Genomic DNA, 8621 nt, shown 5'->3' on the forward strand with positions numbered 1-8621 from the left:
TTAATATATGCGGAACGGGTAATGACAAAAATGACCTTAAATTGTTTCCGCGCTTATTTTACGCGGAAGGCCTGGAGAGACGATTAAACACGAATTCGAACCTGATAGCAGTTAGTCTTATATTTCAACCACAATTACACACGATTCTGAGTTGTAGGAGGGCGATTGGAGATGGATTCGAGAGTAGAAAGCATAAACACGATTCAACACCCATAAAGAGTCCGATTTTTATCTATTTCTATGTAGTTTTGTCGGGTTATTAGGGTTCAATCGGGTTTTGTTGGGTTAGGTTTGTTCTTCAACACGATTTGGTGATGATGATCGTGTTGTTGTCGTTGATAATCTGTGTGCTTGTGCTTGAATTTGTATTATGTATATTTTTAATCATGTATTATTGGTTAATTATGATTATGTATGTGATTTATGTATTTATATATATATATATATATTATTGAGTTTTTGTGGTTAAATTGTTGTGAGAAATCGAGAATTAGGTCGAAGATCATTGTTTATGCGATTAGTTTGATTTGATCTGATGAATTTTTATTGTTTTTTGAGTGAAACTAATTGAATTGTTAGATTTTGCTAGATTAGATTGAATTGAATTGAATTGACTTGAATTGAATTGAATTATCAACGGATGTGTTATTGGAATTATCAACGAATGTGTTAGAGGTTGAACATCCATAACTCTGAATGTTCAGCGGATGTAGATTATCAACGGAAGTTAAGATTATTATTAATTTTTAATTCTTGTGAAAGCAGGTTCCATTGTTAGTGAATTGTTAGTGAATGTATTGCTGAATTTGTGTAACTGCTTGGTTCATTATTGAAGGACTAATTCAGATTTAGTTAGTGATAGGATTGTTTGATTATGTAGTTCGTAGTATATATAATCGAATGACTGTGTTATTCTTTCGGAAGACGAACGTTATTTGTGAAAGTAGTTAAATTATTGAATAGAATATTCAAAGTTGTGCTTATATAATTGAGAATTGTTGTGTATTATTGTCGTTGGGATAACTTATACATACAAATTTGTGGATTATATGATTTACGTTAGTTTATTGAATTGTTTTCATGTTTATTATTTCAGGATGGATAATATATTGTCGGGTCCAGTTAGTCATACTGTTATCTTTGATAAGGAGTATCACGTGAGTTCGGATGTTTGGGAGGGACATGAGCGGGGTCCTTTGGAGTGTTATTGTGGGAACATGAACATGCATAATTGAGTACTTTCTGATGCACAGAAGAACTTGTTGCATAGTATCGGTTTTGGTGTATTTGCAAATCCAGGTGTTGTTTTGCAGAATGATGCGAGGCTTGTCACGACACTTGTCACGATACTTCGGGGGAAATGACAGTGACTTTGGAGGATATTGGTTATATCTTGGGTTTACCGGTTGCTGAACTTCCGTTTGTTGGCGATGGTCTGGAGAATGGCTAGGGGTATTTTGCGAGACATTGGTTTGAGCCGTTGGATGAAGATGAAGTGAAGTTGGCATGGGCCAGAGCCAGCATAAAGTACACATGATTGTATCAGAGATATGGGAGGGTTGATCCGGGTCCTGATCCGAGGAGGATCGCTATCCACACACAGGCATGCTTGCTCATGGTTATTGGATGTTTTTTGTTTCCTACCAGTAGTAGGAATGTGGTGCACCTGAAGTACACTGAAGACCTCCGCTTTCTTACGGGTGTTCAGAGATGGTCCTGGGGTTCTACAGTTCTTTCATATCTATAAAGGGGGCTCAAGCATGCAGCACAGAAGGGGGCGAAGAGGATTGCTTGTTGTACGTGGTTGTTGCAGTTGTAGGCATATGAGCGGTTCTTGATTGGGAGACCTCTTCCTGATCCTATCAGAGATTCATATCCAGTTGTTGAGTTCTGAGCTAGGCCGATTGATGAGGTGGTTGCTGAGGAGGAGGAGGACGAGGAAGAGGAGGTGGAGGAGGAGGCGGAGCCTAAGGGGAAGAAGGGGGAGAAAGGGAAGGAGGTGGAGGAGGTGAAAGGGAAGCAGGGGAAGGAGGTTAGGGGGAAGAAGGTGACAGAGGTGAAGGAGGTTAGGGGAAAGGGAGGGAAGGGTAAGGTGCAGGCTGATGTTGTTCTTGATGATGCTATGGATGAGGATGTTCCTGGGACTGGGATTGTTGTTAAGAGGAAACGGGCTATAGGTAGGCATGATAGTAGATTGGCGCCTCATCATAGTTTGCCACATTATAGAGGCGAGTTTGATGGAGTTGCAGCTGATATTGTGGCGTGGACGCCATATGCCCACTTTCACGAGGTGGAGGAGGATTCAGATGGGGATCATGACATATTAGCTGAGGATTGGGAGGCTCGTTTCTTTGGTCTTGCCAGGATTCTAGTGTTATGCTATGATGTTGTTGAGTATCAACATTCTGATAGGGTGATGAGACAGTTCGGGTTCAGACAGGGTATCCCACGGTCACCTATTAACATGACAGAATATAGGAAGCCTATGATTTCGTTTAATCCCTATGACTGGTGGGGTATATGGTTTGCTGAGATTGGTGAGTGGACCCGTTTTAGTCAACACCCCGAGGTTGTAGTGGCTCATCAGCCAGACTCAGTGGATGACACAGGCTACATGTAGTGGTACTCAGAAATTACACGAATGCATGTTGGGAAGCCACAACCATTGCCAGAGCCACTGTACAGCACCCGGGAGTTATTTAACTCACAGGCATTTGACCTTGTAAGTTTGTTATAATTCCCCCCCCCATATTTTTTATAATTGTTTCCTCCTTTGCATTATAGTAGCATCTGATTATATGCCACAAATGTATTTACAGATACAGAAGGGTTGGCATGTCTGCAAGCTATGGATAGTAGCATTCCCCTGAGTATGATCAGGAGTTTGGGATGATTTCCCCTATGTTTATTGAGCCAAATTGTCGATTCATGCAGGATGTTAGAGGTCCGACATATAAGGCTCCAGTGTTCCAGCATGTTCAACTATCTCCCGAGGCGATGAGGCCTACAGTTGGAGGAATTTGAGAGCCCGATGTCATTGACATGTCACAACCGTCTCAGCAGGTGTCACATGCCCCTACATAGGCATCTGTATTTGCATCAGGGTCGTCTTCGAGGGGTGAGAAGATGGATATCTGCCGCCCTGTGGAAGAGAAATGAGAGATAAATAAGAGACTAAAGTGGGAGAGGATGAAGGCTATTAGGAGGGATAGGGGATGGGGAGGTTTTCCCGGGAGTGGTCCTATTAAACACGATCTTATATGGACCTTGGACACAGATGTTATGCAGAGTTTGCAACCCAAAGGATGCTAGATGATAGGATCATATATGCTTACATGGTATAATCTTTGACCTTCTTTCATTTATGTTGTTCTTTTTATTTCACTTTAAATTTTTATATTTTACAATTGTTGTGTGATAACCTGTTTCTTGCAGTGGTTGTTGCGTGATCGTGAGAAAGCCATAGCTGCAGCGGGGGTGTATCCGAGGATGCCTTCATATTACTTCATGGATCCACTTTTTATGGAGTTGGCGAAGAAAGTGGACTACTCACATCCCTATTCTGCAAAGACCATGCATTTTTTTCTTACTTGGGCGAGTTGTAGGGTAGGTCCACCAATTAACAGGTGGACTACATATTTGTTCCCGCAAATGTGAATAAGAATCATTAGATTCTCATGGTATTTTACGTGAAGGAATGGGGCGTGATGGTACGTGTTCCTATGAACTACAACGCTAAATATCCCGAAGAAGAAGAGTGTGTGATAATAGTTCCTTGACGACACCTTATATTGTAGTTTTGAAATCTTTCCTTATTACTTTCGTGAACTGATGTTATTTTTTGTTGTGTGTTAGGTTGGAGTTGTTGGAGGTATGCTTCGTTATGTTGGCAAGAATAGAAATGTCCCAGATGAAGAGCCTTTAGTTCATGTTTGGGATGCAATTACCAAACAAGATAACTACTTAGATTACGGTGTGTACGCAAATATATGGACTACACCTTGCAGGGATATGACCTCGCTAAAGTGCGTTGGGATCCCTCAGACATGGAGATCTTTCATTAAAGGATTGCTAAGGAGCTTCAAAGAGGGATGGCTAAACCCATACCAACACATCGCATGAGGAAAATGATGGAGAGGGTAGCCGGAAAGAGTAGCAGTTAGGTCATTCATCTAGTTGTGTAGTTTGGTTGAACTTGTGTAGTTTAGTTATTCTTGTGCTTGTGTAGTTTAGTTGAACTTGTTTCCTTACATTTGAACATCAGCGCGTACCTTTTATTCGGTTTAATTACAAGTGATGCTTGTTTCGTTTATATCGATCGTTTATCGACCGTGTCCTTTTCCCGTCCCCTTTTTAGTTTTTTTGTTTCTATTTTTAATTGATTTGTATATATAATGGCCCCCATCCACTTGGGGAGGTTATTCGTTAAATCATGCTAGTTCCTCGCTCCATTCACGAGCAATTACATCCAACTCGCTAAATGTTGGTGACATACAATCCTCGAATTTAGAGTCCGAGTTCGAGAATGTGTTGCTAACGTGAGACACCGACTCGTCATCCGAAGTATTGGCCATTTCACCTACATATAACAAGAAGAAATGCATGTTAGCAAAATGAGGTAGAACTAATAAAATTAATATAAGTGTAAAGCACAACAAAACAATATATAAGAGAGTGTTATATAAAATTAGAATTACAGTTGGCCATTTGACTTTTTCTCAACTCTTCCATTTTCACTAAACATTTTCTAGCATCATGTCCCTCAATATTGCAATGGCCGCATTTCTTTTTTTCCTTGCAAGTTCCTCAGTGGGACTTTTAATTCGGTGTTCCTTTTTGCGCCCTTTGGTTTTCGAAATAACGGGGTCAAGAATAGTTTCATGCAACTTCTCTCCACTTTCTTGAGTAATTTTGGTATCAAATTTACTTCCAACACCTTCCACCCCATGAACGGGCATTTTCTCAATAGTTTCGGTCTCTCGATTAATAACTCTCACGGCATACTCATAGCGTTCCTTCGATGCCATACAACTATGACTAAACCCCATAGTGAGCAAAGTCATGTGATTAAATCTTTCCATTGGAGTCAAATCATGGGATGGGGCATCATCTTCGGGCATGTGATATGGCAACACACCATCAACTCTATTGGCATCCCTAGTCCACCTCCGTTTCACAGAATGTTCCGGTAATTCAGCCACACACCTCTTTGTCAACACGGCAATAATATGACGACACGGCATGCCCGAATGCTCAAACATTCTACATATGCAAGAACCCCGAAATGACAACTTGTTGAAGGTAACAAGATAAGTGGTCTCTTAGACTCAATTGTTAGTCTCTAAACACGCGCTAATAATACACACAAGTATACGCGTTCGCAAGTAGTATAAGATATAAATCAGATTCGTTCCCACAGAGACTCTTTGGTTAATTTAAGATTATGTACCTATGTAACAATGGTATGGTTATTATCCAATGCTAAGACGAATAACAAGGTGAGATTGTTTTTAACTAAACTTAAGCTAACAACTATAAATAAGAGAATAAGAATGGTTGAATTAATATATATATGACAAACATGGGTTCTAACTTCATTAAGTACTTCATTCAATAGCCTTTTCGTTCTTAACCTTGGCATGTAATGGTGATGACACTAATCAGATAACACGAAACTGATAAACGCTAACTTTCGTTGTACGAATACCATACTACCAGATATCCACAAAAGAGATAGAAGCTGAATATACACCAATTATATTGAGACCCTTTATGTCTATAGAATTTGACAAATAACGTTTTAATGCACAAGTTATCTATCGTGATTATATAGGGCAAGTAAGATGGTTAAAATTACCTACGAATCATGCATCAATACATGAACCTATGCTAGCATGGAAAATTCTAAATCCTTAAATTCACTTTCGCTTCATTAAGAATTAACACACTATCTTATAAGTTCGCGACGCTCATAAGACGAATAAGCACAACCAATACTAGGTTATCATACAATCACCACACACTAAGGCATCGAAACAAATCAACTAAAGAAATCCATAAATAAATCCGCTAGAACCTCACGATAACGATTAGCCCATGATCGGACTCATCATCAATGTGGGTTCCAATGAAAATATGGTATAATAAATATAGTCTTTATAACGAATAATAAACAAAGTACGAAACAAGAGTATAGGTTAAAGAATAAGAAAATTAGCATCCAACGTTATAACTTAAACAAAGAATCACAAGAATAAACTAGATCTTCTTCGCCTTGGTTGAATTGTGCTAAAACGGTCTTCTTACGCCTTCTCCTTGTGCTCTAGTGCATCTCCTTGTAAAAAATGAGCTTATTTATATATATATAGTAGCCCCATGCAAAGTAGAAGTCTTCTGGATCAAAATCAGAATAGAAACAAAATTTCTTTTCTCGACCTGGCGCGGCCGCGCGCTTCAACAGCACGGGCGCGCTGAGCTTCTGGACTTTGGGCGCGGCCGCGCGCTATCACAGCGTGGGCGTGCTAACCTCCTGATTAAAATTTTGATTTCTTCTTTTTTCCTTGCTGATTTGAGCTGGTCTTCCACGAGCTTTTATTCCAACACCTTTTTAACACCAAATTAGCACCAAAACAATGCTAATTCACCTGATTACCTAGAGAATGCCTGAAAATGTAAAAACACTAGAAAACACATTAAAACACCAACAACTTGAGTACAAGTACACCAATTCAAAGCTTTCGGAGCGTAATAAAGTGTCATAAATGCCACTCAACATACCCCCAAACTTGAATCGATGTTTGTCCTCAAGCATAAACAGACTCAAAGAATAAGAAATAAAAATGCATGAATGCAACTAAATGAATGCAACGATCCCCATAGAATAACTAAACTAATCAACAAGCAACATCTCAATAAATACAGTTACTCGCATAAAGATCAATCAAATGATATAAATCAATCTACGAACCAGAGACGTGCGTGTGTGCAAATGCTTACAGATATACTATTGTGACTAGATCAATAATCATGACTCAATACTCATCAAAGCAATCGCAAGGTTATAAATAGAATAAAAGCTAGACTCAAAATAACTTATAACACTTCAATTATTATTTTAGAGTTTTACATGGATTCATGCTTTTATTCACAGCAAAACAACACAAGTATGCTTATTTGACCGTGCAATGAGTGAGGTCCACAAAAGACTTATACAATAGTACCCATGTAGCGAGCGTTAGGTTAGCGGATCCCAGACTATAAAAGCCTTAGGTCACTAGGCACAAATTCCCCTAAGAACTTAATAATTCGAGTACTAAAGAGCCCACTCGTGATCAATTATACATAACACTTATTTATTTTTTTCTTTTTTCACAAATTTCTGAACGAGTGCGTTTCGCTCCATCTCGCTCAACCCTATACTACTCATATAAATATGAGCCGGCTACTAGCCATTTGACGCCTAGCCATAAAACTAGCTATGAAATCCAATTTCCTCCAATTTTTTAAATATTCATGTTAATTTATTATTAAGAGAATATCCTAAATTCTAAATATAAATAAGCGACTACACCTCGACAAATAAACAAACCACGACCATGATCTAGCACTCAAGCAACCTATAAGACTTAGTGAAATACAAATATCTCTAGCATGTAAACCAATTCGATAAGACTTAACGTCACTAAATACAACATCACTACACTAGCATCAATATCACAAGTCAATTGGAAAAATCATCTAAGGGATCATATCAATAAGAAAATGCATGAAACTATATTAACAAACTATCATAAAAACTACCAAAAATAAAAAAAAACTACATGGCAAAATATACAACTATATGTATCAAACTATCATGAATATGCAAACTATATGCAACTCACACAAAATATATTCCTTAAACTACTACCCCCAAACTTAAAATATTCACTTTCCTCAGTGAAAGTAATAGCAAGGAATCAGGCATACCTAATACGAATCAGGATCCTCATTCTCAACGGGTGGAGTGTCAAGCGTGTCTGGAGGTGGATATACGGAATCCTCACCAAAAACTGGCCACTGGATGTCAACACTGGTGGCTCTGAATGCAGTCCCAAGTGCCTGGGTGAGATCACGCGCAAACCTGCTATGAATGTCAAGCATAGCATTCATCCTCCTCGCTAGACGCCTATATTGTATTGTACTCAAACCAGCTCCAACCTCTGCTCCTGCTTCCTTCTGCTCCTGCTGCTGCTGCGATGGACCAGCTTCTGCACCCAACTCAGCTCTCCAAGCCGCCTTGCTAGCCTGTTGTGTACCAGCAGCATATGACTGAGGAGCTGGACGTCCTCCTGGCAGATGATCATAAGAATAACCAAGCCCCTTAAGATTAGGCTTGCCGCCATACCACTCAACCATGCTCAACAGCGTAGAACTGTCGATAGGAGCACTGGGAAACTACAGCTGCTCATATGCTGGCCAATGAACACCAACTGCCACACACAACTTTGTCACAATGGAGCATAGGGTATCGAACCCGTAGTACCTCCTCTCAAGAATCTCAAAATCCCCTGGTAAATAACCATCCCCAAATCAATATAATCGCCCTAAAGAATACCCCACCACAGACGAGCACGCTCCAC

Source organism: Apium graveolens, chromosome 6 (genome assembly GCF_009905375.1).
Source record: "Apium graveolens cultivar Ventura chromosome 6, ASM990537v1, whole genome shotgun sequence".
In the NCBI taxonomy this organism is placed as follows: Eukaryota; Viridiplantae; Streptophyta; class Magnoliopsida; order Apiales; family Apiaceae; genus Apium; species Apium graveolens.